This window comes from Microtus oregoni, unplaced genomic scaffold, assembly GCF_018167655.1.
Source record: "Microtus oregoni isolate MIOR12 unplaced genomic scaffold, Mior012 000047F_ref0000412, whole genome shotgun sequence".
NCBI lineage: Eukaryota > Metazoa > Chordata > Mammalia > Rodentia > Cricetidae > Microtus > Microtus oregoni.
Window position 1 is genome coordinate 5,487,413 of NW_024543221.1, and position 26,122 is coordinate 5,513,534.

The 26,122-nt window shown below is 47.2% G+C and overlaps 1 protein-coding gene across 2 annotated transcripts in view; it reads left to right on the forward strand.

Moving 5' to 3' along the window:
- The window catches only part of Cnih3 (cornichon family AMPA receptor auxiliary protein 3), a 114,079-nt gene extending 98,437 nt beyond the window's left edge, over positions 1-15,642 (forward strand). Inside the window, exon 7 of one of the 2 annotated variants that reach the window (XR_005972619.1) lies at positions 15,614-15,642. The gene's annotated coding sequence lies outside the window, so the exon portion shown is untranslated. Of the gene's footprint in view, positions 1-1,182; positions 7,677-15,613 lie in introns of those variants that run through there. The other variant, XR_005972618.1, reaches the window with a different exon arrangement.
- Positions 15,643-26,122: the final 10,480 nt, after the last annotated feature.

Here is a 26,122-nt window from a genome sequence, read left to right on the forward strand (position 1 = left end):
CACTGCCCCTCCCTCCTCTCCACACTGCCCCTCCCTCCTCTCATAGCAGCAATGCTCAGCGAGTCTCAGCTTTCTTCCTGTCCTCTCTCCTTCCTGGGGGTGGGGGTGGCAGTCCCAGCCATGCGACAAGGGTAACAGCTCAGCCTCAAGAAAAATATCCCCCTGCTCCCTATTTTTAGGCTCGGTAATTGCACCAATGTTGAATAAAATTGTCATCGTTATGACAGTTTTATTCTCCACGTAAGCGATGAATGCAGCCAGCAAAATGCTTTGACAACAATTAATTGCCCTCACACAGCGTTATCACGCAGCTCTGTTTTATATCCTGTTCTTTTGGGGGGACTTGGGCTGCTCACTTCCACACTGTGTGGCATGTGACTCTGTGTAGAGCCTTCCCCTGTTCTTTAGAGCCAAACAGGCCATCTGCCCGGCCGCTTCTCCTCCAAGGCTGAACCCCCAAATGAAGCATGGAAGGTGAGTAAGGAGGAATGGATTCCAGATCACTCTTACAGCAGGACTCTCCCTGGGAGATGGAGCTAAGCAAGGAGAGCTTCTTGAGGACACAGTCTGGCGGGTGATCCCGGGGAAAGTGAGGTACCTGACAGGAAGAACATTCCTTCCTCACGGGGAACTGTATGTGATGACATGGGAATGTCCAGCACGTTCCTCACAGCTCTGCTAGGACAGGAAAACCTCAGTCAGAACTGGGGTGTGGTTCTAGTTGCTGCTCATGATCCCAAAACAGCCTCAACAAAATGACAACGTCCAGACTTTGACCACGATGTGGTCATTCCTGCCACCTCCCACACCCCATGTAGTTCTTCTCCAACATCCCTGGATGCCCCGAGAAACTTTTCTAGGTCTTGAATTTGGGCCCTTGACCACCACGTGGCAACCATGTTTTCTCCTTTCCAGTGAACTGTGTATTCGAAGTGGCTCATGGGGCTTACAGGAACCAAGTGTTCTGTTCTTTAGGGAATTCGCCAGCAGTTCAGTGTGGCCACTCTTAACACCAAAGTTATGTAAGCTTAGATTAAGTATGCGGAAGACAAAGATGTCTAGTTGCAGGCCTGCTTCCTAACACGCAGTTAATATTCTGTGGGCTCTTGGAGTTCTAGCTCTCATGTCTGTGGCAGAACTGTGACTGCCATGTGATTGTGTGTTCCTGTTCGTTCTTCCCAGCCGCGAGTTTGCTGATGTCATTAGTACGTGGAAATTGCCCGTGATGAAAGTGTTCACACCGCAGAACTCGGCAAATGGACATGTTAGACATCCTGCTCTCTCTCCCTCTCCCCCACCCCCATCTGAGTGCGAGCTGAGCACTTACTTATTAGCACACCCTGGTCTTTACTCTGGCACAGTTGTGTGACCATATCACGGGAGCCAGTAACCAAGGTGACAATAGCTGTATTGTCAACACAGCAGTAGATACACAGTGGCTGGTGGGTTCTGGGTCTAAGCACTTGGTGGCACTGCCTTCATGACTGGCCTCTCGTCCATTCTGGCTGTGACACCGGTGATGCTGTTCCTGTTGTTCACTTGAAATCATGTGGGGCTCATTCAGCTTTCTGTGAACTTGACAGATCGCTACCACCTTATAAAGAGAAAGTTATTTTTGTCTCCTGGGTGTAGAGGTTTCTGTCCCTGGTTATTTGGCCCCATCCATGACTTTGGGCTTCTGGTGGCACATCATGGTGGGAAGAAAGAGACTGGGGTCTTAGAGCCTCTTCTAAAGATTTTACAGCTTCCCAGTGGTGCCAACTCTGGGGACCTTTTTGGAGACGTTAGTGTCCAAGCTTCAAGGCAGGTGTGATGGCACATGCTTAGAATCCCAGCCTTCTGAGGCTGGAGTAGGAGAATCATGAGTTCAAGGCAACCTGGGCTATACAGCGAGAGCCTGTCTTAAAAGGAATCAAGTTCAGCAGCAGGAGGGCAACCCTTTAATATGCCCAGCACTGCCAGGAATGGGGCTTGGGGCAGAGCTAAGATCAGCCACACCCACTCTGCAAAGCATGACAAAATGCTGTTATCCTCAAACCCTAGTCCCACTTTTCTTTGCTAACTTGGGGCCTTTGTTCTTCTTTTGAGGTGTCACTTCAGGTCCCCATTCAAGGGGGTCCCACACCTCCTCCTGCAGTACTGGGGTGAATAGAATCCATATTCTGCTATGTAACTTTGCCAAGATTCCTCCTCAGGGGCGGATGTAAGCTGCATCCACCCTCCTCCTAAGAGTCAACCGGAGTTTTCTCCAGGGAACCAATGAATTTATTGGGCTTCTTTACAGAGCATGGGTGAAGGGTTACTTACAGGAGTGTGGGTGCTCCGCCCCCAGAATGCCACACCTGGAAAGTCTTCATCCATCAGGGGCGAAGCTTCCTTCCCCATAGCTATAGATGAGAACCCCCCTTGCCGCCACCACTGCACCCCATCTCACCTACACTAACCTGTCCAGTTCCTGTCAGAGAGCAGCTGGATACGGAGGTGAGAGTCTCTCGACTCTCCCGTGTCCAGGAAGGGATGTAAACAGCTCAGCTGGGATATTCCTGTTGCAAGGTGCTCAGCTGACATCCCCAAGATGGCAGTTGCTCGGCTGGGGTGCGGGGCAGTCACTCCTAATAGACGTCCACCCACTTCACTGGGTGGTCCAAACCAGCAGAAAGAGAGCTTCGTAAGGTACCCGCTCTTGTACTTGGTACATAAAATAAGCCCCGTTTCTGCAGCTGTTCCTCTTTCTCAGCTGATTCTGGGGCTTTGCTCTCCCTGCACAGCCTCTTTCATTCAGTCTCCATACTGTACCCCCAGGCACCTCAGGGAAGACACCTGCCTCGTGATTTCAAGACACAGTGGTCTCAGACCTTATTATCCTCTCTGGAATTTGACTACCTGAGAAGCCAGCAAGAGGGACTTAAATGCCAGCTCTGAGTCTCTGTTCAAACATCACCAGAAGTGTGAACAGTAGGCCCTTGTCCTTTTCAGAAATGCTTGGCACATCACAAAAAAAGCATCACCTTTCTGGCAGGATGATGTGTGTCTATATCAGAACAAGAGAAGGAAAGAGAAAGAGAGCCCAGTTAAATGTCAGGCCCACCACAGTAAGCCATAATGAGACAACCATTGGCCCATGCCTAGAATTGTGGGTTTGGATCCTGCAGTGAAGACAGCCTGCAAACCCAGTGCAAACATTACTGATAAGACTCAGCAGCAGCCCTAGCTCTAACCCTGTCTGATTATAAGGAAAAGAGCACAGATTGTATTTCACATTTAAGACATGTGTCACCGTGTTCTGGGTTCATTACTGGGAACCTCAACATTGACTTTCAGTTCCACAGGAAAGGAGGATCCATCCATGCCGGACTCAGACCCTGTAGCATATGGATGCTAGCGTAGTCGAGGATGCTCAACTAGGCGTCTCAACTGTCTCATGGAGCAGTGTCACCCTAAGACGATGGTCCTCTTGAGTGGGCATCCTTGGGCCTTGCACTTGACCTGTTTCATACAGTTTGCATTCAAAGACAGCAATCAACACAGGACAAGAGTTAAATCAGGCAAAGGAAAAGGGATTGGAGAAAAAGTCAGCTATTCAGACACCCTGGAAGAAACACATCAGCAGAAGGTCTGAAAACTGGGCTTAAAGGTAGCTGTGAAATTCAAAGGGATGAGGGCTGAAGGACTTGAGGGCTGACCAGATTGAGTGGTGGGTGTTTACTAGACTCATGGCTCATGCAGTTAAGAGCGCAATCTGCCTTCCTCACAGGACAGCAGAGTCGGGCCCAGTGATCGAAAGGCTGGAGAGAGGCCCTGGCGTCCTTGGCTTCCCTGGCTCACTGTGAGGAGCTTGTTCAACCCACAGTTCTGCACTTGAGAAGATTCACTGAGAATGTAGTGGAGTAGTTGCTGCTTTCTGGAGCTCAGAACACAGAATTGTGAACATATTCAGAGCATGGTATCTCTAGTCAGAGAAGCTTCTGGAAGAGGAATGCTTCAACTATGTGAGAACCTGCCATGCCTGTACCGCAGAACATTCTTGAGTTCAGTAGCAGATAGTCAGAGGTACATGGAGGTACATCTAGAATCTTCTAATCACTGACACATGGACTCAGACCTAAGGGAGCAGACAGCTGCTCCTCCAGACGCAGAGTGACTGATGGAATTCTGTCGTTATCTTTCAGGTACAGAACAATTTAGGGAACCCTTACCCAAGAAGAGCAAAGGGCTGGCCTTTGAATGTTGTTTATCGGCTTGAGAGAGTCTTGGCTGGTAGTCAAAACAGCGTTATTTGAGGAGTGACATACAGGAAACTCATGCCTAATTCCGCAGGTGCCATCAAGTGGCTTGAAGTCTCTTGCAGAGCTGGCTGTTGGGGTGTACCTCAGGAAATAACAAGCTCAGTATCTCCTACTCTGTCCACAGGGAGTTCTCTGATACGGTGGGATTCTAGAAGGGAAGAGAGTGTCGGGCACCTCTAGAGAATGACTTTAGCCTCCTCTCCTGCCCTTCTTTGTGCAAGTTCAATTGTGTGTGTGAGATTGGTCAGCTTGGCCCCAAGGGAAGTAGGAGAGAGAAGACTTGAGGTGTGTAATGAGATTCAGCCTGTGTTTATTCAAACACCACCTCTCTCCACCTACAGAGCTCTAGAGCAGCTAGAGGGGAGTAGAATCTGAGGATTCAGAGTTGACACTGGGGTGTAAGGCATTCAGGAATGATGGGGATCCTGGCTCCATCACCAAATACTTTCTTTATGCTTAGTTTTCAGCCAGGGCTGTGTGGTTGACCAGCCAACGTACGCACTCTTACAGTGCGTCATCGAATGAGCACCGGTCTTGAGGTGGGAAGGACCTGATTCCATTTCTTGTTGACTGTGTGGTGTCGGTCACATTTCGTAGCCTTTCGGAGTCTCAGTTCCCTCAGCTGTGAGGGAGGAACACTAATGAATGGTTTTGCAAGGATGACATGAACACTGAGTAAAAATATTTTCACGAAATCAACTTACAGTGTGGAATATGCAGCACAGATATGAGAGATTATTAACATAGTCACAGCAGTTTCTCTACAGTAATTTACAATAATAACTCTAAGGGCCGGAGATGTGCCCCAGCAGTAGCATGCTTGCCTAGCATGTGCGAGGTTTTAGCTTCATCTCCAGTGCTGGAAAAAAAAATTAATGCATAAATTAAATTTTTATGGGCACTTTTTGTTGGAGCAAAGAGAGGTCAGAGTCAGTACAAGGGAGGGCCAAAATGTCCAAATGTGACTGAACCATTAGAAGAAGGTCGGAAACGTGGTAGATTTCTGTGCTTAATAGTGCACTCTGGCGTTAGCGTGTCAGCTGGGTTGGGAGAATTTTTCAAGTCTAGCAGAGACTCAGGTGAGAGGCACACTACAAAGGCTTATAGAGCAATAAATTAAATATATAAATAATAAATAGATTATTAGAGGGAAAGGCTGAGAGGAAAACAAATTGCTGCTCCTTAAACGTTTGTCCTTGGCATGCGGAATACCCATCCTCTGTAAGACTGCTGACTGGTAGCGCATAGACATCTCTGATGCTGTAGTTTGATGTTACCCTCAAGGTTAGTATTTCACCCGTGTCTAGAGCTCTGAGTCCCTAAAGGAGAACCTTGTCCATGCTGGTGACTTTACTGAGGAAGCTATTTCTGTAGTGCACTGTGCTCAGCCAGTTTAATTCATAGCTTCATTAAATCAGCTCCAAATCTTTCCATTATCATTTTTCTAAAACTATTTTCACTGAGATCAATTATCTTCCATGAAAAATTCATGAAGATTAGTCAGGTTTCTAAAATTATAGCTTCTGCCCCTGTGAGTTTTCCGTGGAACCACTAATTTTACTAGGTCCAAATTTCCCGAGTCAGGTTTTGCAATATCAAATTCTTACAGCAATGTGTAGACACTAACAGATTTATTATAGGGTGCATTTTCAGCCTGCTGAACTTTTATCCAAGGGTGAAATCCTTACCAATTCTAATTTTGGTAGAACTTTCTAGTTTCCACGATTATCAATCAAAAGGAATTCTTCAGTAAATCCACAATTGCATGCCTTATCATTGGAGATAGAGTTTTTAAGCATTGTCAAGATTATTATATTCTGGATAGTTCTGCCAGGAATATCACTCCTCATCGGATTCAGGGATGACCATTTACTTTGATACTTAACGTGTGTGGATAGCATTAGCTGTTGTGGATGAATGGCACCAGCAATTGCGTTTGGGTATTTATCAGTGACTGCTAGGCTGGAGTTGGATGTATCTCTGGCTGGTTATTCTACTGGGCCCCTGTTGTTGGGGTAAATTAGAGATGTCAGAGTTAGTATAAGAGAGGGCCCAAATGGCCCTATATGACTGAGAATTAAGAAAAAAGTCAGAAACATGGTAGATTTGTATGGTGTTAGTTAGGGTTTTAGTTAGGGTTTCTATTGCTGTTAAGAGATACCATGACTATGGTAACTTTAATAAAGGAGGACATTTAGATGGGGCTGGCTTACAGTTTCAGGGGTTTAATCCATTATCATCATGGTAAAAAGTATGGCGACATGCAGGCAGACATTGTGCTAGAGAAGCTGAGAGTTCTACATCTTGATCTGCAGACCACAGGAAGTAAACTGTGTCCCACACGGGATATAGCTTGAGCATATAAGACCTCAAAACCTACCCCCACAGTGACATACTTCCCCCAACAAATCCACACCTACTCCAACAAAGTCAGATGGGTTGGGAGATGGATGTATAGCAGAGATTCAGGTGAGAGACACATTACAAAGGTGTCTGGATCTAGCATTCACAGAACACTTACTGAGTGCCAAGCAATAGCCTGAACATTCTATGAACACAGTCACGGCAAGGGGTAGGTACTATCACTAATTCTTACTTGGCAAATGAGGAGACTGAAGTGACAGAGACTTAACATATTCTCAGAGATGACAAATGAGCCGTTGGTAGACTTGTGTCCAGGACTCAACCCCAGGGAGTGGGCTTCAGGCTTGAACCCCTTGTTCTTGGGATGTTCAATTCGCCCAGGGAAGAAGAGATACAAAGGATAATTGTGAAGACTGCTATGAAGAGGTGGAAACTGTGGGGCTTGACGGAAAGGGGATGTTTTGGCAGGTTTGGGGGCTATTCCTTTTTTAAATAATATTTTTTAGTTTTGAAAACGTACATTTATACTGATTATTCTGATTGTATTCGCCTGCTGTTACCTCCCTCTAGCTCCCCCTAGTGTCCGTCACTCCTCCTTCCTCCCAACTTCATGTCCTATTTTTGGTTACTAACCTAACACAAAGCTGGAGTAGTGTGGGAAGAGGGCACCTCAACGGAAGAATTACCTATATTAGACTGGCCTGTACCCTTGTCTCTGAGGCATTTTTCTGAAGTCCCAGCCTACTGTGGGTGGTGACATTCCTAGGCAGTTAGGTCTGGGTTATGTAAGAAAAGCAGTTGAGTAAGTCAGAGAGAAGCAAACCAGTACACATGCTTTCTCCACGGCCTCTGCGTCAGATCATGCCTTCAGTTCCTGCCTGGCATCCCTTGGTGATGGAGTATGACCAGGGAATTGTAAGATTAAATAAACCTTTTCCTCCCCAAGCTGCTTTTGGACCTGGTGTTTATATCGTAACAACAGAAAGCAAACTAGAACACTCCCTGAGTTCAATTAGTGATACCCACACATGCATGGGTGTTGGGCCGTCCACTAGGATATGGGCAACCCATTAATGGTCATGTGTTGGGCTATTTCTTGAGGAAGATAAATTGTTTAGGGGGAAATAATGGGTTCAATTTGGTGTTGACTATGGCAGTCCTAGCTACAGAGTAATAGAGAGTTTGGCTTCATGTTTGGTGATTGACAGCTTCCATGCCCATCACTCTCACTACCTTTTCTCTCCTTTCTCTTACACCACCCAGAAGCCCAAACCACAGAAAACTGACTATGTGTGGGGATCCATGCCTGGATCTACCCCCGTAAGTACAACAAAAGCAGACTCCAGCATCGTCTTTGCCCTCTGAGCCATCTTTACGCCTGTCTGAGGGCCTACCCTGCCCTCCTGGAAGTTTTCTCTGTGTGAGCAGAGAGCCTCTTTCACACACCCCTATGGTGCAGGTGTAGCCTCCTCAGCCTCAGCGTAGAAACCAGAACATAGACCAGGGTTGGTTCAGCCTCCATACTGTGGAGGCCAAGCATGGGACAAGGCAAACGCCAGACTCGGTAGAGGTTTACCTGTGGCTTCCACCTGAGTTTCCAGTCCAGGCTCCTTCCATCTCACAGCCTCTACGGCCCCAAGGTCTACAGAATTCTTTCTGCTCAGCAACAGGAGGGAGCAATCTTAGGAGATCCTGTGGCACAGCTTGGATGAACTGGGCCTGGAAATGGTATTTCAGCTCTCCCTCTTTCTTCTTTTGACCAGAATTCAGTTGTGTGCCCCTGATCACCCACACAGGAGGCAGGGCTTGCTTGGTGAATGCGTGGCAGCTCCTGCCACTGGTACATTGGGCTAGAAAGTCGTTTTGTTGCTGAGATGTTTAGAAGGTAGGGAGGGTTTTAAGAAGAAGGCTAGAGTCACACATTTCTAAATCACCTACCACATAATCAATGGAAAGAGCAGGGAAGACCAAGAATAACCCTAGTGTCATGGTAGCTTCTTTGTCTGGTTTTCAAGGATTGGTTTCCACATTGTCACCCTCGGTAGTGAGCATTGAAAGGGGGAGAGACTGAGAAGGATGTTGAATACCATCCCATTTGAACTGAAAAGCAGCTTGTTAGCTGAGCTGTAGAGGCTCATTCCTTAAACCCCAGCATGTGGGAGGCAGAGGCAGGAAGACTGCGTGGGTTTCAGGTCAGCCTGAGCTACACAGTAAGTTCCAAGCCAGCCTGGAATAAAAAATAAAATTCTGTTTTAACCCCCTTATCCTCCTAAAATCCAGAATGAGTAGTTTTTATAGTTATACACATATGTCTAAACACACACACACACACACACACACATACACACTTGCATGTGCACATATACATGTTTACTGTTATGGGTCACACTTGAAATGTCCCCCATAGGCGCGTGTGTTTAAATACTTACTCCCCAGCTGATTGTACTTTCTGAGAGGTCGTGGAACCTTTAGGAGTTGGGACATGGCTGGCAGAAGCAGTCACTGATGGGGGTGGGACTTTGAAGGGTATGCCCTCCCTGGCCTGTTGCTTCTGCTTCCTTCTCAGCTACCTTTGAAGATCTCTGTCATGCACCATCATGGGCTGAGTCCATCCTGCGGCCAGGCCTCTCTGCTATGATAAATTCCCTACCAACCTCTGAGCCAAAATAAAGTTTTGAGTCTCCCTTAAGTTGTGAGATATCTTGTCACAATGATAAAAAAGAAATTAGTGCAATATATGTGCATGTACACACATACATACATATGTACATACCCACAAGTATGTATGCTCATAAACATACATGTGCACATCTATCTGTACACACAAATACATGCACATATACACACATGTGCATATAATGCACGCATACATAAACATATGAATGTATACACAAGCACACATACACACGGGCACACAAGTACACATACACATGTACACATACATATATACATTATACACATACATATGCACACATACTCATACATGTATGTGTGTATACTCATAAAAATATGCACACTTTCTAAAGGTATGGCTCCTCAAGTCCAGTGCATGTACGTACATGCTTGTATATTACACAATGCACATTTATTAGCATGTACATACTCTAATGAGGTGGTTCCTTTAGTTCGCTCTCCTTCTGAGACATCAGTGAGAAGAGGGGGAGGCGGTGGTCTAGCTGGAGAAAGGAGTAGGTCTGCTATTTAAGGGTGCGAGGATCTTTGCCTAATGGCCTTGCAGGCTAATTTCATTTTGAATGTAGTTGAAAAGGAATCTGATAGCTTTCATTATCTCTGCAAATAATTCATAAATTCAGACGGATTCAGCACTGTGGCGTGGACTGCAGGAGGATTTCGAGATCTGACAAGGTGGTAATTACCAGGACCGCACCGGAGCTGACAGCTGCCGTTGGAATGATCTCCTTTTTATTGGAATTCTCCATGTGATTAGGAAGAAAGACAGTGGGCTTGAGCTAATCTGCAGCAGCCGGTGCCCTGCAGCAGAGCTGCTGTGTGGGGGATGTAGTCTGTGTGGCTGATGGGGAACTTCACGGGTGGAAGACTCAAACACCCCACCTGTGACAGTGTACTTCAGATAGGCAGAGCAGAGTGGCATGGTTGGTTCCAGAACCTTAAAGCAATGTTGGAAGGGAATTGCAAAGCATTAATCTCGCAAGCGAGATCCTTTGTAGCCTCTGAGCTCTGCTTCCTGCAGGCTGACCCATGCATTGGTTTGTGGTGTCCATTCTGCAACCGACTGCCCCTAGATGGACTTCAGAAAGCGAGAACAGAATGCAAACGTTTTTCTGGTGGGCCAGGAGGAGAGATCATGTCTTTTGTAAGCCATGATGCATTATGTTATAGACAGTGTGTAAGTCGATAGATATCTCTGTAATGATAAATTGTGTAAGCTCACAAAGCAAAGGCAGATGTTTTAGGCCCGCTGTAGCCCTGCGTGAATAGCTTGAGTGGATAGCTAGAGTACTTACATCGGATTGTTACTTGCAGGTTAATTGATCAGTTTATTTGTTTGTGTATTGTTTATTCACTTGCTCATTCATTTATTCCATAAATAATTACAAAATTTCTGCCACGGAGAAGTTTGACTATACAATGATAAGGAGGAGGTTCCTAGGAGAGCTCATCTGTTTCTATGCACCCTTCTCCCCTTTCTTCCGTCTCTTCCTCCCTCCTTCTCATCCTTCCAGACATTTCATTGATGCAGGATGTCCACGGGGATCCCAAAGGCCCTCCCTCCCTGTATTACAGTTCGGGGAAATGCCATCGCGCCTCTGGTCTCCTACACTCTGTGCTTTAGAGCTGCTGAGCATCTTGATTCCAAGACAGGTGTTGATGCAAAGGCTCAGCCCTTCCTCCATTCCAATTCACGATGCACGCATCTCACCTATCATACAGGGCTAGCAGTTATTTAAGGTAGCAGAGACGGGGCAGAAGGAACAAAAAAGAATCATTAACATGGGGGCCTTTGGCCTTTAACCCTCTTCTCCTCTTGGCTCTTGTCTTCACACTTGCTGTGTTTCCTCTCCCGGGGCACAAACATTCATGGATGTTCACTCTCCTCCCCTCACACTTGTGCCCTAGACCTTGAACTGAATAAAACAGGCCCTGGAGGCTCACCTCTTGCCCCTCGTTAGTGAGTTAAGAAGTTTTCTGAGACTACATTCCCAGAAGGAGTTGTGAGAAGGAAAAGTCCAGTCTTTGCCTTTGCCTAACTCACCTGTGCTAAAGCTTGTGTCTTCAGACACTTGTGGAGAGATGGGAGCGTGACGGACAGAGGACACTGTAGAACCCTTGGGGCCAGTCTCTATGTCCCTGAGGAAAATGAAGGAAATGCTTCAAAAGTTTGCATTTCTTTCCTTTGCCTTTGTATGGATGTGGGACATGGTAATACATGTGTAGTGCTGGGGACAGAACCCTGGGCCTGGCAAATGCTAGGTAAGCATCCTACCCCTGAGCCCCATCTCCTCACCTCAGCCCTTTTGTGACTTTTATCTTGAAACAGCACCTTGCTAAGTTGCCAATGCCTACCACAAACTTTCTGTAGCCCTTGTAATCCTTCTGCCTCAGTCTCCTAGTAACTAGAATTGCATGTTTGGGTCTCCTTTCTCTATCTTATGCTAATGTTCTTAGAGTAAGTACTCAGGCCTTCTTGTGTGCACTGAAGAATGCATTAGAATCTATTGCTGTGCAATAAGTTACATTGCAAACCAGTTGTATGCAGCAGCAAATATTCATTATACCACAGTTTTTACAAGCTACGGATCTGGAACTGCTCTGCTGGGAGGTTCTGGCACAGGTCATGTCTCGAGCCCCAAGTCCAGATGTTGGCCAGCTGTAGCCATCTGACATCTTAACTCGAATGGGATTTGCATCTATGGTGGCCCCTCCCAGGTGTCAGCTAGAGGCTTCTGTGTCCCTATTACTACCCCTCCTCATAGTGGGCACATTGCTTCCACCAGAAAGATCCAAGAGAAGGAGGGAAATATCATGATGCATTTTCTGATGTAGCCTTGGAGGTGGGGTGACTGTATGTGGACATGATGTCCAGGAAGAGAATGTCACTGAGGGGCCTCTTGGAGGGTGAAATACAAGAGGACATTGGTTTGCAGGCACCAGTCAATTCTACAAACACGGGGAAAGCAAACACCCCGAGGAACCAGGAGTGGGAAGGCAAGGATTTGTCGTTTCTTTGCTCTCTTTCCGTCCAATAGTGTTCATGGCCTAATAGAGCCATGTTGCATTTCTCCCTAACACCACGACCAGTGTACTGGAATGTGATATCTCCCACAATGATGAGCATTCGTGGAGCAGTCGTTCTAAATGCTTTATGCAAACACGTACACTCAATCGCAGCAGCATCCGTGTTTTTCTTCTTCTTCTTCTTTTTGAAAATGAGAAAACAGAAGAGGTCATGTGTTACATGGCTAGCATATCTGTGCCCGTCATTTCAGATATCGTCCAGAGCTTCATTGGTCACTGCCAAGCAGTGTTTTGGGTATGACCAACAAGAGGGATATCACAGAACAGAAGCTGCCTAGTCTGGGGATATACCACATACAGCAGATTGAGCTAGAGTCAAAAATTATGTGTGGCAGGAAAATTGATTAGCATATCTGCTGGAGTAAGCAGCAGCATTGTGAAGCCTCAGACTCCGCCTTAATTGCCACCATTAGTAAACAGAAATCTCTGTGTGCAGGGTGCAGCTCGCAGCTAAAAGCACTTAAAGTACTATGAGAGATTTTTCTCTCCGAGGGCCAACTTAAATGTATGCCTCGGGTTTTTATATTAAAATGTGCCATCCCGTGGCTTGTTTTACAGCTATTGGAGAAGCAGGGGGTGTGTGAAAAGAGATGCACGTAAAAGCCCAAGTGCATGGGTGTTTGGGATGCGTGTTCCAAGTATGTGCCTCCATTCCTGCCAGCAAAGGAGAGGACCAGGAGCCAGGAATCCCCCTAGGGAGGGGAGCTATCTCTAACTACCAAATGAAGTCATCCACTTCGTTACATTTTTGTTTCATTCTATCTTTTTATATTTTTTATTGTCTCTCAGAAAACCACGGTAGCAAATGCGAGGACTGCAGTAATAAAGTAGGAGATGCGGGGGAGGGCGTTCGTTCCTTCATGCATTCCTCATCCAGCCAAAGTGTTGAGCCTTGGGTGCAAGCTTCGTGCTGGATGATAGCCCGCTCCGAAACCATTCATTGTCCTCTGATGGTATTTATTGAGTGTCTTTAGCTCTCTGACACCCTAACAGCTGTTGTGAGGCATTTAAAAAAAATGTAAGACAGGCTTCTTGTTCCTAAAAAGATCTGTAAGTGTTTTTAGGAAAGGAAAATTCACACATACAAAGGAACAAGAGAGCCACGAGGTGTAAAATTTTGTGCTGTGATCGTTGAATATGCCAGGAGCTGTTGGTGAGGCACACGAGAGGGCTGGGAAGGCTTCTCAGGGGAGCCTGGCTCTGATACATGCAGCCTCAGGGGTGGTGCTCAAGAAGCCCTAATGGGGGGTTATAAGAAGAAGGGAACTCTTCATGAAGTCCCCCAACCTAGCTTTGCTCCCTGCTGGATGTTGTTCTGCTGTCCATCCCACCTTCCACCCCTTGGGTAGCCTAGAGTTAAACTGGGTGTGTATGATGAGTGCTTGGGCTCTAGCAAGGTCAGACGAGAACCTTGCGGCTCTGGCCCCAAATACCACTCCCCTACCTGGACTGTCAAGACAGAAACTTGACACCTGGCAGAGGAATAAAAACCCCTGGAGTCTCTTGTCCTCGGGCTCCAAACTGGGGCCAGAGGATCCAAGCAGAACAGAGACTGTGGCATGCAGGTGGGGCTCAGAGGCGGGGCGAGCGTGTGACCTGCAGAAAACAGGGCATGATGAAAGGATCCTAGTGTACATCAAAGCCCTACACAACCACGGGCTTTAAGCAAAGGGCTGGAGAGAACATGGTTGGGCTTTTCTTTACCCCTGACTTTGCCTGGTACCTCTGCCCAGATACCACCTCTGAGGGGACCAGCAGGCTTCCCCAGGGGCAGCATGGTTGCTGCTAAGACGGTGGGTTCCCTGGAAAAACAGGGACCGAGAAGACCTTGTTGAAGACTTGCCCATCTTGGTTTCAAGGGTCATTCTAGCCCTGATACAGATGTGTCTCCTGCATCACTACCCCGATAAGGGTCTATAACCTCAGCTAGGGCCAGTCTTAGAAATGAGTAGACCCAAGAGGGTGTATCCAGAGGTCACATAATGTGTTTGGTTTGAAGAGAATCCTACCATAGCTGTATCGCTGTACCACCAGCCTTGAGGCAATAAAGAGAGGGAGGCTGAAAGGTGTAAACCTGGGGCGTGAGGACAAGAAGGCAACAGAGTAGCAAGGAAGCAATGCTTACATCTGGGTGCCCCAGGAAGCCACTGATAATACCCGCAGCCAAATCCCATCTTGTCCATCTTCACTCAAGGAGACTTACAATTGGCCCTTTGAATCCACTGATTCTGCATCCCTGTGTTCAACAGGGATATTCAACAGAAAATATTTAGGAAAAAAAATTGTACATAGCATATGCAAGCTTCTTTTTTTAAAAAGTTTATTTATTTATTAAAGATTTCTGCCTCCTCCCTGCCACCACCTCCCATTTCCCTCCCCCTCCCCAAATCAACTCCTCCTCCCTCATCAGCCGGAAGAACAGTCAGGGTTCCCTGCCCTGTGGGAAGTCCAAGGACCTCCCACCTCTTTCCAGGTCTAGTAAGGTGAGCATCCAAACAGCCTAGGCTCCCACAAAGCCAGTACGTGCAGTAGGATCAAAACCCAGTGCCATTGTTCTTGACTTAATAGTCCTCATTGTACGCTATGTTCAGCGAGTCCGATTTTGTCCCATGTTTTTTCAGACCCAGTCCAGCTGGTCTTGGTGAGTTCCCGATAGAACATCCCCATTGTCTCAGTGTGTGGGTGCACCCCTCGAAGTCCTGAGTTCCTTCATATGCAAGCTTCTTGTTATGATTCCCTAAGCAATACAGTGTAACAACTACTAACATGACATTTACATTATGTCAGGGTTTATAAGTCATCTTGAAGTGTGTGTGTGTGTGTGTGTGTGTGTGTGTGCATGAGTGCACATGTGTGTGCTTGTGTGTATGTGTGTGCAGATGTGGTTATAAGCAATACTTAGCTATTGCATTTTTTATTTGCACTTTTATGGTTCTGGGGATTCTATGTATACTTGGGCATCCAAGATTTGGGTATCTGCTGGGGTTCTGGAACACTCCCCACCCCCATCCCAGAGAGGTCCATATTTACACACTTCTCTACCTCAGGATGCAGAAGTGAATCTCTTGAAAGTAATTTTTTTTAAATTGAATGGTTCTAATTACATTTACACATTTCTGCCTGTTTGACACCAGGCCGAGTACCTCACTTGGATTATTTTACTAAACCTCATGATAATCCCACAGACAAACTGGCAACACACTCTATGGCTGCAGGCAAGGAAGTGCAGGGCAGGGGAATGAGCCACGTGACTGGTGAGTCTGGCTGTTGGGCATGCTTGAGCCCTGGGACTGGGTTAATGCATCAGCAGGAATTAGGTCTATTATCTGTCTATCTATCTATCTATCTATCTATCTATCTATCTATCTATCTATTGTGTGTCTATCCTCTACCTATCTATTTAAATTTTTTTGTTTTCTGTGTGTGTGTGTATGTATGTTCATTTATGTGCAGGTGTGGGTGTGGGTGCATGTGCACATGGATATGCATGCATGTGGAGACCAGATGTCAGCGTCATGTGCACACGGATATGCATGCATGTGGAGACCGGATGTCAGCGTCATGTGCACACAGATATGCATGCATGTGGAGACCGGATGTCAGCGTCATGTGCACACGAATATGCATGCATGTGGAGACCGGATGTCAGCGTCATGTGTACATGGATATGCATGCATGTGGAGACCAGATGTCAGCGTCATGTGCACACGGATATGCATGCATGTGGAGACCAGATGTCAGCGTCAGGTGTCTTTCTTTACTATTCTTTGCTGTATCCTTTTAGACAGAAATCTCTCACTCAACCTAGTACACATCAGTTTGATAAAACGATTTGGCCAATGCATCCTCTTATCTCTGCCTGGTTTTCCATGGGTGCTGGGAATCCAAACGCAGGTCAGCATGCTGGCACTAGTACTTTCCTGGCTCTGGCATCTCCTCAGCCTTTATTTATTTATTTAGAGGAATTGGGGGCATGAAATAGAGTCAGTTTCACGTAGCTCAATCTGACCTCAAACTTGCTATGTTGCCAGAGATAGTCTTAAACTCTAATCCTCTTGTCTCTACTTTCCAAGTGCTGGGATGATATGCATTTGCTGCCAACCCTGGCTTGAAATGAGTTTTAGGGACTCTGAATTTTTGCTGGTATTGAGCCCTGTCCATTTCTTCTAGTTGTCACAGGTAGCTGGGCTAATTACAAAATAGTATTTATATTTCATTAATTTTGCTAGAAATTATTGAAAAAAGTACAGCTGGTGGAGTTGTTGGTCCTTATTATTATTATTAGGTCCTTATTTTTTTTTTAAGATAAGGACATGATGGCAGAGGCAGACCTGTGCCTCTATTTATAGGATTATCATTCTGGTTTGAATAATTCACAGCTACACTGGGGTGAGCATCTACCCCATCTACCCCTTTGAGGAAAGGAAGCAGGCTCAGGCAGTCACAAGGATCAGAGCAGTTTGTGACCTGAGCCTCTCATTTCAGGAAACTCATGGTTTCTATATCAAAACTTTGGGTTTCCAGAGAGTCCTGGGGAGAATGACTCTGACCTATTCATAGCTTTATATGACATTTTGAAGTGGTCTGAGCCAATCAAGGTACCCCAGGTGACACTGCAGTTGATCAAATGACCGGATTGCCCAAAGCCAGCAGGGCTGGAAGACTACAGCTGGAACTCAGGTGTCAGTACAGGATGGCGAGATGAGTCCACGGGTGTCGTGTGAGCGTATATACGGCGTGAGGGTGTCTGGGACCTGGAGATGGCTTATTTGGTGAGGTGCTTGCCACACAAGCGCAAGTCCCTGAGTTCAGATCTGAGAAATCATAAAAAGCTGAGTGTGCACACCTATAACTGAAGTGAGTGTGCCTGCACACACCTGTAACTGCACCTGTAACTACAATGTGTCTGTGCACACCTGTAATTACAGTGAGTGTGTCTGTGCACACCTGTAACTGCAGTGAGTGTGCCTGCTCACACCTGTAACTGCAGTGAGTGTTCCTGCTCACACCTGTAACTGCAGTGAGTGTGCCTGCTCACACCTGTAACTGCAGTGAGTGTTCCTGCTCACACCTGTAACTGCAGTGAGTATGTCTGTGCACGCCTGTAACTGCAATGAGTATGTCTGTGCACACCTGTAACTGCAGTGAATGTGTCTGTGCACGCCTGTAACTGCAGTGAGTGCGTCTGTGCACACCTGTAACTGCAGTGACTGTGCCTGATCACACTTACAACTGCAGTGTGCCTGCTCACACCTGTAACTGCAGTGAGTGTGCCTGCTCACACCTGTAACTACAGTATGTCTGTGCACGCCTGTAACTGCAGTGAGTGTGTCTGTGCACGCCTGTAACTGCAGTGAGTGTGTCTGTGCACACCTGTAACTGCAGTGAGTGTGTCTGTGCACACCTGTAACTGCAGTGAGTGTGTCTGTGCACACCTGTAACTGCAGTGAGTGTGTCTGTGCACACCTGTAACTGCAGTGAGTGTGCCTGCTCACACCTGTAACGGCAGTGAGTGTGCCTGCTCACACCTGTTACTGCAGTGTACCTGCACACACCTGTAATGGCAGTGATTGTGCCTGCTCACACCTGTAACTGCAGTGAGTGTGGCTGCTCACACCTGTAACTGCAGTGAGTGTGCCTGCTCACACCTGTAACTGCAGTGAGTATGTCTGTGCACACCTGTAATTGCAGTGAGTGTGCCTGCTCACACCTGTAACTGCAGTGAGTGTGCCTGCTCACACCTGTAACTGCAGTGTGTCTGTGAATGGCTGTAACTGCAGGTCTGGGAGGTGGAGCCAGGAGGATCCCTGGGGCTTGTTGACCAGGACTATCTAAATTTATAAGCTGCAAAATAAGGTAGAGAATGATTGAGGGAGATCTCTGGTGTCAACTCTGGCCTCTAGAGCTGAGGGTTCAGTCTTGGCTCTGCCACAGGCTAGCTGTGTGATGTAGGTGAGACCCTTACCCTTCTCAAGTTCTCTTTGGGTTTCAGCAGAGTTACTCTCCTAAGGCTCTTGTAGTTAAGGCTTGGTCCCTAGGGGGGAGATACAGTGGACCTTCAGAAGGTGAGGCACTATGGGAGGTCCTCAGGTGTGAACTAATGGAACCCCGGTCTCTTCCTCTTCCGTATTGCTTCCTGCCGTATGGTGTGAGCAGTTTTGAGCTACTATGTGCTCCTGCCATGACAACTTCCATTCTCAGAGGCCCAACAAGAAATGATTCCCCCCCCCCCCCCACCAACACACACAATGCTGGTCTGGAACTTAAAGAAAGGAATCCTTTTCTCTTGAGAAGTCGGTATCCTTTGGGTATTTTGTTATGGCAATGCAAGGTTAGACAACAGTTTCTTTAGCCATAAAATGGGCAAAAGCTATGCCAGTTTTCATAGGAGTTTTGGAAAAAATTTTTAAAAATCTTAGAATTTAACAAATCTCCCTTTGTGGCTTCAAGCCATCGGGACATAGGATCACCTAGCACCCTTGCCTTTTTCCTCAGTGTTTCTGCTGAGGAATCTGTTCCTCACTACAACAGACATCTTAAGGAGTTTCCAGCTGTAGCACATCAATAATGGGGGCGCATCCAGTTTTATTTTGGGCAACGTTCAGGTGTGTCTGTTTACTGGCTAGAGCCCACAGTTGGTGAAAGTGGTCAGTTGGGCAGAATCCCTGATTCATCCTGAAGTGGTACAGCCTCTTACTAACTTCCCCGCAGTGACCTGGGAGATAATGTGTCCAAGCTGTTCCTGCAGAGAGATGCATGCCACCAGGATAGCCTGGGTGTCCCGGGTGCTTTGGTGCTTGGAGGATACAGCCATGTCTCTGCTTTATGTGGCCCTGAAATTTCCAGGTCTTCTTCAGTGTGAATTACATGTTGGCAGTCAAAAAAAAAATGAAAGAAGTATTGGGCAAATTGAAGCAATGCACTGGACAGCACTCAGTGGATAACATTATTATTGTTCTTTTTTTTTTTTTTTTTTTTTTTTTTTTGGTTTTTCGAGACAGGGTTTCTCTGTGGTTTTGGAGCCTGTCCTGGAACTAGCTCTTGTAGACCAGGCTGGTCTCGAACTCACAGAGATCCGCCTGCCTCTGCCTCCCGAGTGCTGGGATTAAAGGCGTATTGTTCTTATGCAGTGGTTCTCAACTTTCCTAAAGCTGTGACCCTTTAATAGAGCTCCTCATGTCATGGTGACCCACAACTATAAAATTATTCTGTTGCTACTTCATAATTGTAATGTTGCCACTGTTATGAATTGCTTATGCAGGAGATCTGATATGCAACCCCCAAAGGGGTCACTAGTCACAGGTTGAGAACCACTGTTCTGTTGGCTAGTCTGTCCAAGGATCCCATCTTAAGCTCATGCAATGTGATCCAGAAGGCAAGGGCTACAGGGTGTTTATGTGTGTGCGAGGTCAGTGTCCATTTCCTGCCTGGTGATTAAACTACAATTTCACAAAAGTCAGGGCTACCACACCACAGTCCTTGTGAGCACCTGGGCCTCTCACCTCTGCGTGCCATCAGCACAGGTCAGAGGCATCCATTTCACAGGTCATGAGCATCAACCCTAAATCATTTGGGAAGATTCCAGCAAAGAAATCAACTGTAGGCTTCTCCCTTGGAGCAGCAGCAGGGGTGATGAGCAGAAAAAGCCAAAAGATGTAGCCACAATCTTGGTCCTAGGTGTTCATCCTGGCGTGCGGCTTGTTGCAGTGTGGCTTTGGGAGGAGTTAGGGTCAGAGGAGCTCAGAGTCACTCACTGGGTGACCAAAACAGTCTTTCCTCTACGATACACTAACCCTTGGTCCTGAGATCCTACAGACTAGCCTCTCAGGTGGGAGCGAAGTCAAGGACCCTGTTCATCCCATTCTGTCCTTAGGCCAAGCTCATTTCTGTGTTTTCAAAGCTGGAGCCCAGGGTTGTCAGGACACACGGGGGAAGATGGTGACAGAGTAGATAAAGCTTCTACTGCTAATACAACCCTGAAGGAGACGGTGATGAAGGGGCTGGAAAGGAGGTGGGTTCCTCTGATAGGAGAAGCCGTGAGCATTGATTTCTCCGATGCATGTGATATTTTCTCTTTGCATTCCCTCTACTTGGACTAAAGCATATTCTTTAACTATTGGCCTTGCTGTCCTACAGTGAACTCTGCTTAAATGGTCAACAAATCCAAATTCACAACTGGACAAAGGAGATTTCATTTATAGAGTGGTACTCCCCCAGTGACAGCCTAGCCCTGACTATACCACAGTCTCAGCTGGTTCCTTACCCTGGCCTCAGGTCTTAGGTAGAGCCCTGCCTCCTCCTTCATTGGGAGCCAAGTGCCTCACACTCTTTGAGGTCAAGTGAAGTTATGTAATTCCCACAATGTGGGTGAGCAGAGGCCAGACAGGAAGGGTTGGTCTGTATCAAATCAGCAACATCTCAAATGCAAACATGGCGGATAAAAATAATCTGTGCTTGTTAGCTGGCTCCCTGCCTCATATAGCTGCTGAAACTGACATCGTATCTTGCTCAAGAGTAAACAGTCTCTCCATTTAGAACTGGCGCAGTGGCAAGCGACCGAAATCAGCTACCAGGAGACCAGTCATAACTCGTCACATCAAGAAGCTTAATGGTTGAGAGCCAGGCTGTGCGCTAGGAGCTTTACATACATTAGCTTACTAAATCCTCGCACCAGCTCTGCGAGGGGCTACTGCTGCTTTACAGGTGGGGAGGGAGGCTCAGCAAAGTGATGTGGCTTCGCGGGGTCACACAGGTAGTGGTACAGAAGATGGGACTCAAGCATTGGTCACTCTTGCCCCAAAGGCCAAGTTCTTCGGCCTAGTCTTCACTGTCAAGGGCCACGAGGAAGAAGAGGTCATCAGATGTGTGTGTGTGTGTGTGTGTGTGTGTGTGTGTGTGAAGACTTTGTCCCTCGTTATTGTTCAGTGACTCTGGGTCTGTCCTTAGCTGAGAGGTGCCTTTCAGAGAGACCACTGAGGAAAGAAGGTGCTGAAGTATTTCTCTTCTGGCAGTGACTGAGCCCGCCCTTGCTCCTCTGACTTCATCCCCTGACAGGGTCCTGTGCTAATTTACTTGATGTTAGAGTGCCTTCCCCAGATTTCCTCATCAGAAGAACTATTGGGGTTTCAAATCTCTCCAATAAATGGTGCCCCATCTCTTGTCAGTATTCCGAGTCTGAGCTAAGGCAGAGCTAGGAAGGTGTGGACCAGTGTCATCCTAGCTCCAGACAGAGCTCCAGACTGGATATGGTCACTTTGTGTGGGAGGGGAACAGAGTTTCACAGCAGGCCGCTGGGCAGCAAGCCCAGAGTGGAGCTCCCGCTCACAGCTTCCTTGGAGGCTCTTTGAGCATCTGCACCAGCAGGAGGGGGTGGAGAGAAGCATGCTGTTGGTAGAGGGAGGAGATAAACATGATGTGGCCTTTTCAAAGATTCCAAGGCGCATGCTGTGTCCTCAGACCACTGTCCCTACTGAAGTGGTCATGGCTTTGGGAGGCAGCGAGCTTCCATCCAAAGAAGTTCCTGGAGAGGGCGGAAGGCTCAGAACCTCATTCCAACCTGCGGTCCCCAGGGAGTCTTGTTGGCTCGCCTACTCACTATCAAAGCACCAACATGGGTAAAGGGGTTTGGGGAGGCCAGGCTTCTCTGATCCCCATTAGTCTATGGGTCCTCCCTTCAACTGATGGTCAGTGTCTCTTCCCTTGCCAAAATGGTGGCTCTGTTTCTTGCTGTGTTTCTTGGTGCCAGCTCCACATGTTATGGCAGCATCTACATCTTCAACAATCCTTTAGTTGCATCCTCTGGTGGGAATATTCCACATCTGAACCTGGTTTGTAGATCTAAAAAGCCCGGGATAAATGCATGAGAAGCACAAGGTTCCCACGGATCTCTGGCCACAACAACAAATAGCTTCCTACTGAATCTGAATTTGATGCCACCATTTGGCCAGTCCCAGAGTCGGGGTGGGTGAGAGTGACACCATCTTCCTCCTACACTGACCCCACCTGTATCTTCTTGTGAGAGGGAGTGGGATCCTGAGGAGCAGTGATGAATTACGCTTTGTGGGGTGGCTCCGTTCCTTAGAGGAAAAGGAAGCAACAGGCATTTGCTCTTCCCCATCCATCAGGGAAGTGCCATTCCTGCTCAGGTTGTGGGAGATGCTGGGGGTAGGCATGGGCAGTGGCTTCGATGGAGCACTTTCCTCTTCAGAAGCTGCTTTGCAGCTTGTTCCATGCTGACCTCTTATTCTATGCCGGTCTCCACGCTTCCCGCTTGTCTTCTGTTACCCTCAACAGTCTCTTGAGAAAGAGACCATTTTCTCTCTCAGTGTATTGTGGATGAAGGGAAGCGCAGAGAAACAAACGAGGACTTTAAAACCCAGTCAGTCTCTAAGCGAGTCAGTTTTCCTGGATTGGAACAAAACACCCCAGATAAACAACTTGTAAAGAGTTAGCCAACAGTGGTGGTGCATGCCTTTAATCCTAGCACTCAGGAGGCAGAGGCAGGTGGATCTCTGTGAGTCTGAGGCCAGTCTGGTCTGCAGAGTGAGTTCCAGGACAGCCAGGACTACACAGAGAAACCCTATCATGAAAAACCAAAAACAAAACAAAACAAAAGCAAACAAATAAGCAACAGAGACTTAATTTGGATTATTGTCCAGATATTTCAGTTCAGAATCAAGTCGCCATTGCTTGGAACTGTGGTAAGATATCATGTCAAATCAGAAGCGTGCGATAAAACAAACCTACTTACCTCATGAGCTAGGGAGCAGAGAGCAAGAAAAGTAGGGGTTAGGGTCCTATAGCCCCTTCAAGGCTACACCCTAAGGGACATGAGGCCTCCTTAGCCTGTGGCTCTACTCGCTCCTGGTAGTGCTATGTTGAAGACCGAGTCTTCAACACAGGGGCTTTTGGGGCATCCAAGATGCAGGCTGTAGCAGTCCAAAGGTCCAGGAGCTCATGAGCGAATGTGCATTTCAGCTCATTAGAACTCTAGTCCCAGAGCCGCCCTCGGAGTCTCTGATTGGAGTGGAGACTGCGGTATTATTTTAAGCACATATTTTTAGTTGGTATACAAAACAGCGGGTTCCATGTTCATATGTGTCAATCAGTGTACCTTGCTCATGTTGGTTCCCTGTTACTCCCCTCCCTCTTCTCTCTCTTTTGTTCCCTTTCCTTTCACAAAATAGAAATCATGGAATCTAATTTTTAACTGGTTCTCACTGCCTGCCAGTAGAATATCAACCTTCGAGAGGTACTTCAGGATATGGCTTCTTTCACATTCATGAAGACCAGTGCCCACAAATGAATGAATAGTAGCTGTGAACGGGACATCTCTCTGTTCTTGCTGCTGGGGTCAGATGAAATTTTGAGGAGCATGTGTGACAACCATGTTCATCTTGGAATATAAGTCACCAGAGAGCTCATACTACTGACTCTGATGTAAACTGAGTGGCTCAGATTTTGGAGTCATTGAGCTTAGAAATTGGCTTTCCTACCATGTCTAGGTAGCTGTGAGAAAACACAACAGGCTGAGGTAGTAAGGAGAGGGCAGGGAGAGCTGCCAAGGAGAGGAGTTTGGTCACAGAGCTACCTGAAAAAGTATGCTAAGAAGGCAGGGAAAGCTGCAGGCCCGTGACTATGGCAAAAGAAGAGATCACAGAGCAGCTGCATGCCAGGGGGTCAGCAATGGGAAGCCTGGGTCTCTAAACCCCACAAAAAGAATCCACAGGGAGCTCAAAAAACAATGGGCACCAAGCAAGAACAGTGGCTTCCAAGAAAGAAGGAAAGGAGAAGGTGCTCTGAGAACCGAAACAGATGCTTCTTTCCAGGCCCCAGGGGATGCTGGAAGGGCTAGGCCAACCATCTAGGAGGCTGGAAAGGCCCTGGAGCGCAGGAGCAGCAGACACAAATGTTCACCCAGAGCAGCGGTTCTCAGCCTTCCTGACGCTGCGACCCCTTAATCCAGTTCCTCACACTGTGGCGGTCCCCAACCATAAAATTATTTTAGTTGCTACTTCATAGCTATGTTTTTGCTATTGTTATGAATTGTAATATAAATATCAGATATGCAGATATCTTAGGTGATCCTTCTGAAAAGGTCATTCTAAGCCCAAAGGAGTTGTGAACCCCAGGTCGGAAACCCCTGAAAGGAAGGGCTATGGCCTCGCTAACAGCGCAATCAGCACACATTTCCCACCCTCCTGCCCCTTCAGCTCACTGAGAGGCCAAGCTTGAGCTCAGAGGGGGCGGCTCTGCAGAAGTGACAGGGTTATTTTATATTTCTTTCTCACCTCGTCTCATTTGAAAGAGAGGGAACAAATCTCCAGAAAAAATTGTCAGTAAAGGGGGCTTAGTTCACCCCATGGACAATGGGGCTGCCTGAGGAGGATGATGGGTAGGCAGTTGCTTAGTAAACATTAGCAGAGGAACAGGGACTCTGCTGCCCTGGAGACCTTTGGTGAGCTTGGCAGAGTAGGTAGCCTGGAAATACTTTAGAGACTATTAAACATGGATTGTTTTCAGATTAATTACTCAGAAGAAGAAAGTGAGTGGACCCTTAATATGATGGGAGGCTGGAGGATATTGTGAGTAGAATTAATTAGACCTCTCTGGTAAATTTATAAGCACCCTTAGCAAATAATTGCATGTAATTATAATGGCTATGATGGCTGGAGGGAGCTCCAAGTGAGCTTAACACAGGCAAGCCTCGGCTCCCAGGAGGCGGAGTTGGCATTTCTCAGATCACAGGGTGGGCTAAGGAGGAGGGCGAGGCAGGTCAGAAAGGCTGTAAGCCAGGACGGAAGACAGAGGCGTGGCACCACCCTTTCCTCTACCGCCTGGAATTCGGGAGAGCCACATAAAATCCCAAGCCAGCTTGCAAGGCTGAACAGACAGGGTAAGACCACAGCCCCAACAGCTTGAGCAAAGCTTTCATCACCACGGACTGGTCCCAACTGCAGAGTTCACCTCAGTTAAAGGAGCCAAGTTGGTGTTTACTGCACCACTGTGGGATGATGCACAGCCACTTTATTGTGCTGGTCTCAGGATTTCAGAAATCTTGCCTCTGCTGATTTCAGAGGATTACAGTTTGCACGTTGACATTTGAGAGAGAAGGTCTTCAGCAGGATGCTAGCGACAGTCGGGAGCTGCTAAGTGTCCTTTCAATAAGACATCTCATTTAAGGCTGCACGGATGCTGAGGACAAGGACTGATAAACCACCACACACAGTTGTAAACTACTCTACTGTCTCCAGCACGGGTATTATGATGCGTTAATACCGATAATTTATGAGGCGTTTCTCCCTAGGAAGGTTTGCAGGGCCGGTGGTTTTTCCCTCAGACTCTCCCGTGGAGTTTAGAAGCCACCAGTGCTCCACAGCCCCATCCCTCGAAGATTTTGATGAACTGATCTAGTGTGGGCCGTGGACATGGGTGCTTTCTAATTTCCCCGGGTGATTCTTCTTACACAGTGGAAGGAGAGCAGATCTGCAGTTTGCCTGACTGCAGTTCCTTCCTGTGGGTGCTAGCTTCATCCTTGGGCTTTCATTTTCAATAAATCTGGGGCACACTCCAAGCATTGGTTCTCAGGGGTCACCAGTTAGGCATCAGGACCCTACTCTGAGGGCCATCTGCCCTATAGCATCATTTATAGCTCTGACCCATCGACTTTCTGGTGGTTAGCCACAGCTGTATCC